We start from the raw sequence: 7,840 nt of genomic DNA on the forward strand, positions 1-7,840 counted from the left end.
ACCTAACAATCGTCCCTTTTTAATATATATATATATATATATATATATATATATATATATATATATATATATATATATATATATATATATATATATACACACAAGAATAGTACTTTGTTTATTTATAGTCGTCTATATTTAAATATATTGTTGTAAAAGCGAACGAAGATAAATAATTATTTGTTTAGGTTGGTGCGTTTAAAGTTTAAACAGACAAAAAACCTAACAAGTTTTTGTTAGCTTAAAGTTATCTTATTCCTAATCGTTCTATAACATGTTAAATAAATATAAATTAACAAATTTAAACGAACGAATATAAACAATTATAAATGAACAAACAATAAAAAAAAAAAACAAAACAAAAATATATAAATTACCAAGAAACGTTCCAAGGTAGTCACCACTTTCAAAATAATCTGTTAAATAAACAAGATGTCATAAATAGGATAAGTTTTGTGCACTACATAGTTTGTTACTTTTATCGATATCGAACAGTTTGTTACAATTAGTGGAGATTTTATCGATATCGAACAAAATATGTATTTCTTTTAATTTTTAAAATTGTGAAAACCAATTTAAGTATGTAATAAACTTTAAAACATTCATTTAACTAATACGAGTAAAATATAAATCTGATTTTATTTAATGAGTTCCCGAAAACTATATAATAACCTATAAACTTGATTTTTATTAATCATCATATAATTCAACTGCAGTATTATTACAGTTATTGAGTGGTGCAAATTAAAGAATATAAGAATTTAGTCGAGAAAAAAATAAAATATTAGTTTCTCATCGAACAAACTGTGATAATATGTACTAACGCCAAAGTGAAAAAATAATATGTGTTTAATATGTTCATTGTAAATCGACATTCACATAATGAGCACTTTAAACAAGAGCGATAACAATAGCTCTATAATTTGTGATGTCTTATTTATAAATTGACATTTTTTATTAATATTTAAAAATATTAATTATTAGTCTTTCTTTTAAGTGTATTCATGAGATCCTTTTAATTATATGATTTTTATGATTAAATACGAATTTTCTATTTGTTAGTTTATAAAAGTATATTGATAACTAGGAGGTGTTCCCTCGTGCTCCGCGAGGGATGGAATATTTCTTGACTGCCTGCAAAAAGGATAAATTGCCAACAATAACAAAATACTTTTGTTTTTATTACTAATATAGGCAATGAAGAGTTTGATATAATGGTGATTTTATCGTATTGTCCAGTATGTTCGCTAAAATTTCTAAAATTTACAATACATAACTAAAGGATTAGAGAATAATACCACAGGGACCAAAAATGCGAATAATTTCCTTTTTAGATGAAATCTAAAAGATATATATTTGGACAAAAAAAGACAGTGGCACTATTATTTTAACAAATTTAAATGTTGGCCTTCAATTAATTGAAAGGCTTTGTAATAGAGTACCACATGGACCAAAAAAATCAAAAAGGGTTAAATTGACTGAGCTATCTACAAATAAGGGACCAAAAAATCCATCTTACTATTGCGAGCACCAATTACCCTTTTCTGATACCCCATTATGATATTAAGCTCATGAAACTACCCAACTATTGGATCATCCCTACAGTTTACATTTTCTTGAATGCTTTGACAAAAAAAAGAATTGACCCGGAGTTGACTTCACCAGAAAGAGTGGACTTCGATTTTGTTTAGTCAATTCAGATTTTTTTTGGGTGTAATAAAGCCACATTTGTTAAGGGTAATATGGTCTTTTTGTGATTGGACAAAAATGATTATCACATAATGAAGCACAAGCCAAACGCACTTTCCATGTAGACATCCAGACACCATGAAGAACATGAAGAATGTTTTTCTTTTACCAAGTTGCAACCATTTTTCATATCAAAAAGCAACTTCAAGTCGATATGCCTCATGAGGCGCTGTATTAAACAACACACATTAATTTCCATCTTTTGAACTGAAATCCAAATGGGGTGAAAAAAACATTAAAAGCTTACATAAGATTCCATTTTCTTTAGGATTTCATTGCTTGGTAGAGGAACGTAGGTGGGGGTAGTAGGTATTTCCAAAAAAAATATGGCCTATGTAACATCATGTTCAAAAAACAGAACACGGTCAATTATTTATATGTAAACAACATCAACAAAAAAATAATAAGGTTAAATAGTAAAATTATAGAAAATGTTGATACAGGGGCTTCAAGATGCTGCAACAGTACCAGTAGTTGTGGAAGGTAGCAAACAGACTTGAGCATTTGAAAGTGGCCATATCTACCTAATTTCAAAACGGTCGCCCCTGAGAAATCCTCTCCAGTAAATATGTAATAGATTCCTGGAGGCAACAAAAAAAGATAAATCAAGTGGCCATCTGAAAATATAATATTGTTCTATACTATATCAGAAAAAGAAACCAATCCAATGAATATGTACTTTTGTAATTTTGATGAGATCTATTATTGAATGATATGTACTTTTGCAATTTTGTAATGTGATAATTTCTATTGAAAAATTGCACCTTAAATTCACCATTGAATGCACACTTGAGGTAACAGATGCGGAATAGTAGACACCCAAGTGCCTAGTCTTCAAAATTTCCTTCCAACCGGTCACACCCAATTTACACTCAACTTGAGATCTTTCAAAAAGAAAATTCCCTCAAAAAAGATGTATCTGAGACCTCATAACAGTCGCATGTCCTGCTGCCTGATCACTGTTTATTTTTTCTTCACCACCAATCTTTGACTTCTTCAAAGATTCTTCTTTCTTGCTTATAAAATTTGGATCTTTAGCTTCTTTAGCTCTACTGGTCACTGCACCAGGCTTATCTTTTATATTTCCACTATAAATATATGAAAAATGGAATGCAATGTTGCCAAGGGCGTAACTACACATACCTCTTTGATTACTTTGTTAAGCAACTGTTTTACAGAGTTATGGTCAATGGATCTGTGTCATGAATGTTAGTGAATAAATAACAAAGTGATAGATAGTTGTCTAAATTAGGTAATTGGTATGTAATGGTGTTCAAGGTTAAAGAATCTTTTTTTTCTTCTGTCACAATCTCGAGCATGAAAACATTGAGGCTAAATACACCTTATCTTATTGAGTAAAGAACTACAATGGCTTTCAATGTTGAATGTGTAGAAAGAAATTAAATAAAGACTACATTGTAAAGCCTAGCATAGTGGTCCTGGTTTCCATCGTCAAATTATTCCAAAGCAATAATTACTTAAAAGCAAAATAATACCAATAGTAATATGGATAAATTCTATTTATACACTTGGAAAAAACAAATAATTAAAAAATACTAATAAATACCCATAAAAGATGATGGTTCATTGTCTAATATTAGTTTTCTATTTTTTTTGTAGATAAGCCAAACCCTCTTATATTATATATCATAACAGGGTAAAATGACGGGGCCATAGATGCCTCTCTTTCAGTCATAGGAGTCATGAATAAGAGAAAGAAATGGTTTTTTTCCAGCATACAACATCACAGTAACACAGTTGCACCAAGCTTTAGGTGGTGTGCGGTGGTGAGTGAGAAATGAAGAGGACACGAAGAAACAACGCTATTCAAAGCTTTTGTGAAACCTTAAGCAGATGGCGAGAATTGGAGTAGATAGTGGTGCTGACTTCACCGGAGACGGAAATCTAGGAATCGATCTAAATCCAAATGTAATTTCCTTTTCAACAACCACCTTCGGTGGTGGTTCTAGCCAATCCAAATCATCATCATTGCCACCACTGGTAAAGTCGAATTTGAAGCTTTTTTAGGGAATTAGATGTTGAAAACGGTTGTCTGTACTAGGGCTGACAAAATTGTACCACGGAAAACCAACCAACATGTTACCAACCGAACCAATAAACTTGGTAGGCAATATATTTGGTAGCCAACATGTTTGGTTGGTAGTACCGTAGCAACTGATCAATGTTGGTACGGTAATGGTACAAAAATTTGAATACCATGGTAATACCGTACCAACCAATTTATTATTATATATATATATATATATATATATATATATATATATATATAAATGAAATCGTATATTTCAACTATTAATTGTGTTTAGTGTTTACAGTTTTAATAACATTATATTAGTCATTTGATTGTATTAGTCGATAGTTATTACCACGTAAAAGTACAAAATTAAAACGTTACTTTAGCATTACTTTAGTATAATTCTTTTGTAAACAAAAAGAACTACGTAACTAATTTCTATACTAAACATTAAAATCCCGATGTCTTTATTTTAGTAGAATTCTTTTGTAAACAAAAAGAACTACGTAACTAATTTCTATACTAAACATTAAAATCCCGATGTCTTTATTTTAGTAGAATTCTTTTGTAAACAAAAAGAACTACGTAACTAATTTCTATACTAAACATCAAAATCCCGATGTCTTTGCTTATTTTTAAATGTTACAATAGAAAATTAAAAGAAGTTGGTATATACCATTACCAATTTGTACCAACCAAACATGTTGGTAGCCAAATAAATTGGTACCAAGTATACTTGGTACGGTACTGGTAGAAATTTTTTTATATCAATTATAGTTGGTACGGTACACGGTTTAGAGAAAAATGAATCGGTACCGTACCAATTCCACCCCTAGTCTGTACAAATTCATAAAACGTAGGTGGGTAAATTGAAAGATTAGGGTTCCTCATTTATTGTAGAAGATAAAGATAAAACTGAAAATCTGGAAAATCAACAACTTACGGGTCTGTTGATTGGTGCTATCCCAGCGAGAAAAGTTGATGGAGTGGTGGAAACAGTGAATTGCAAATCATGGCGGTGGAGACGGTGGATAGAACAGAGGGTGCATCAATGAGGGGTAGAAGAGGTAAAGAGTTTGGAAGAGTGAAACTGCACTGCCATAGCAATCGGAAGATGCGAATGAAATTTATGGTGATGGAAGATGCCTGAAGTAGATGTGAATGAAGATTCCTGTCGGAAACGAACAGGAGGTGAAATCGGGGAATATCTGGGCAGAGATAGAACGAAGGACGAAGAAGAGTGGAACGGTGGAAGAAGAAGAGAGATAGAGAGCATAGATGAGAGGGTAGTTTGGAAGAGTAGGCGGTGTGAGACGAATAGATTTTTGGGGTGGTGGGTGAGACGCGGACAGAACACGTATCACTTCCTGAAAGAAGCGGTGCATTACACCTGGTAACCCTGGTTGTCCATCTGGTAACCTGGTGGACAACCAAATGCACCAACAATTTAAATAATGACATAAAAGACCAAAGGGAAAAAAAAGATGGATTTGAACATACAAAAATAGACACGGGACTAATTTTGCCAAATCCTTTGCAAATTTACTGTAGCTAAGGTAGAAGAAACTTAATATATATATATATATATATATATATATATATATATATATATATATATATATATATATATATATATAATAACAAGATAAGATTTTTGAGAATATTTCGTTATATACATTTCTATATATATATATATATATATATATATATATATATATATATATATATATGATGCGACCTGGTCCTCTAGTTATCTCGAATGATGGTTCTGATCACAGTGAAAGGGTATTGGGTGCTTCGGGAAGACCTGCGAGGTCACAATAGAGTGAAGCCATTAGTCGTTCTCTAGTAGGGACTCCCGAGAAAACGCTCTGACGGTTAAGTTAGTGCTTGAACTGAAAGTGTATGGTGAGAGCTAAGGAAGAACGACTTACCATTTGAGGTGGCAGAGGAGACATTTTATACTGAGACCTCCTGCGAGTCCGTACGGGGACAAGGTCGTCAAGTCCGACAGGATCTGACGCCTTGATTGGGTAATCGTGCTCCATGTAGTTTCAGAGCTAGTGATTGGTTATCACAACTAGCAAATTAGGGCTATTTTTTCTATATTTGTACAAGATAATATCGTTGTGTAATCTCATAACCCTACTTTTGTTGTGAACCAAACTTCAATACTATACAAGTTTATACATCCAAAGTTTTGTTTCAAGTCGAAACCCTATCGGGTAAGCCCAGTATCTAACCCAATAAGTTGGTCCACCCAACTTTAGGCTTTAAACCAAGCCTTCTCGGTTCAAACCTTTTAATGGACCAAGACCCTCCTATTGGGCCTTATTGGGCCAATAACCACTTGACATGATCCTTATGAGCCAAAAACTTGTATCTAACACTGTTTTGGGCCGTAAGACTCTTATTGGGATCTTTTTGAGCCAAAAGCCCAATTAACTTTTATATGGGCCGAGAATCCATATTTGGATCCTTGTTGGGCCAAAAATCATTATCTTGGACTCATCAAACCGAAAATCAATGTTGAGCCTCCTAGTGGGCGGAAAATTTTTCCAATTAACCTCATTGGGCCGAAAACGCATATATGGGCCCTAATGGATCAAAAATCTTTATTGAGCCCTCTCATTTAAAACCAAAACCATTGTTGGGCCGAACCAAGCCCAAAAACTCGAAAATGCTATGGGCCTAGGGGTTCTCGGTTACACTTCAAAAATCAAGCCAAAATTCTTTTCTCATTTCCCTCCCCATAATCCAATCGGTTGTATAAAAAAAAGAAAACTCAAAATGGTGCCACCTCAAATTTATACACCATGTAACTATGCAAATACACACAATACATCTATGCACCTTTTTTTGACCTACAAGAATTAACCTACTAATCTCCCCTCTCTCCTCCCTCTTAAGATCGGCCGAGGCCTCCTCTCTCCACCCCAAAATTCATTTCAAACATTCATAACTCACCTCATTTACTCTCAAACTCTTTTGTTTCCTCAAGGATATTTCGAAATCTCCATCATCAAGATTATTGCTAAGCTCCTAGGTAAGTTCATGTTGAACTCTATTACTTTATTCGAAGTTTATACTAAGGATTGTCCTTCTTACAACACCATTTTCGTGATTTGCTTCCTAGAAACACTTTAACTTCGAAAAATCTCTTCAAGGTACAAGCTAGGACCGAAAACCTCCTCCATCTCCCTCATCAAAACCGAAAAGCCCCAAGGTGAGCTTCATACCCTTATTTTCGAGTTTTTCTTTCTTTTGGGGGACGATACAAGTTAAAGTTGATGGGTTTTGAGCACTACATCAATCCTATGGTGTGCATGCAAACCCTAAAGCTTTGGATCTAGTTTATCTAATGAACATGCAATAATCATCCAAAGCTCATAAACCCTATATCTAGCATATAATATTCGATATTATCATAATAAAAGGGTTTAGATCTTTACCTCAATTGTTATGTAGCAATAAAAATCACAAACCTTCTTGATCTTGACTCTTGAAAGCTTAGTGCCTCAAATGTTGCACCTCTAATGGAATCACAAACACCATGAACAACAAGATGTCTTAGGAGAAGGAGGAGGAGGCACAAAGCATCTAAGAACCCTTAGGGATTCCTTCCACACGTTTTTGGGGCCTTAGGGGTTCCTTATATAGTTAGGCTATTAGGTTTTTCAACCAGGAAACCCTAATCTGACTGCTTAGGGCCTAAGCAGCCCATGGACTCCTTCCATAGAAGCCTTGGACGAATTCTAATGGGTTTCCCCATAGATTTCGTCCACTCCAACTTCTATGGTGTCCATTAGCCCAATATCCAACTATCACACAATTGACAGTTCTAGTCCCCTTTATTTAATTAATGTCTTTTAGCCACAAAATTAATTCTTGACTAATATTAATTAAACAATATGATTTCTCTCTTAATATATTATTCATATAATATATTTATAAATCATAATAACCTTTTTCTTCATAAATCATCCTATTAAGTTGCTTTGGTGACCATGCACAACCGGGTCAAGTACATACCAAAATAGTTACGGGCTTAGACAG

At 33.4% G+C, this 7,840-nt stretch overlaps 1 long non-coding RNA gene across 1 annotated transcript; it reads right to left on the reverse strand.

Annotated features, from left to right (window-relative positions):
* Window positions 1–2,291: 2,291 nt before the first annotated feature.
* On the reverse strand, window positions 2,292–2,964 carry LOC145109008 (uncharacterized). The gene is made up of 3 exons (XR_013708700.1): window positions 2,893–2,964; window positions 2,514–2,808; window positions 2,292–2,330 (listed from the first exon to the last, which is right to left on the reverse strand). It is a non-coding gene; the product is annotated as an uncharacterized LOC145109008 (long non-coding RNA).
* Window positions 2,965–7,840: the final 4,876 nt, after the last annotated feature.

Source organism: Lactuca virosa, chromosome 1 (assembly GCF_052849685.1).
Source record: "Lactuca virosa cultivar CGN04683 chromosome 1, Lactuca_virosa_CGN04683_v6, whole genome shotgun sequence".
Lineage (NCBI taxonomy): Eukaryota > Viridiplantae > Streptophyta > Magnoliopsida > Asterales > Asteraceae > Lactuca > Lactuca virosa.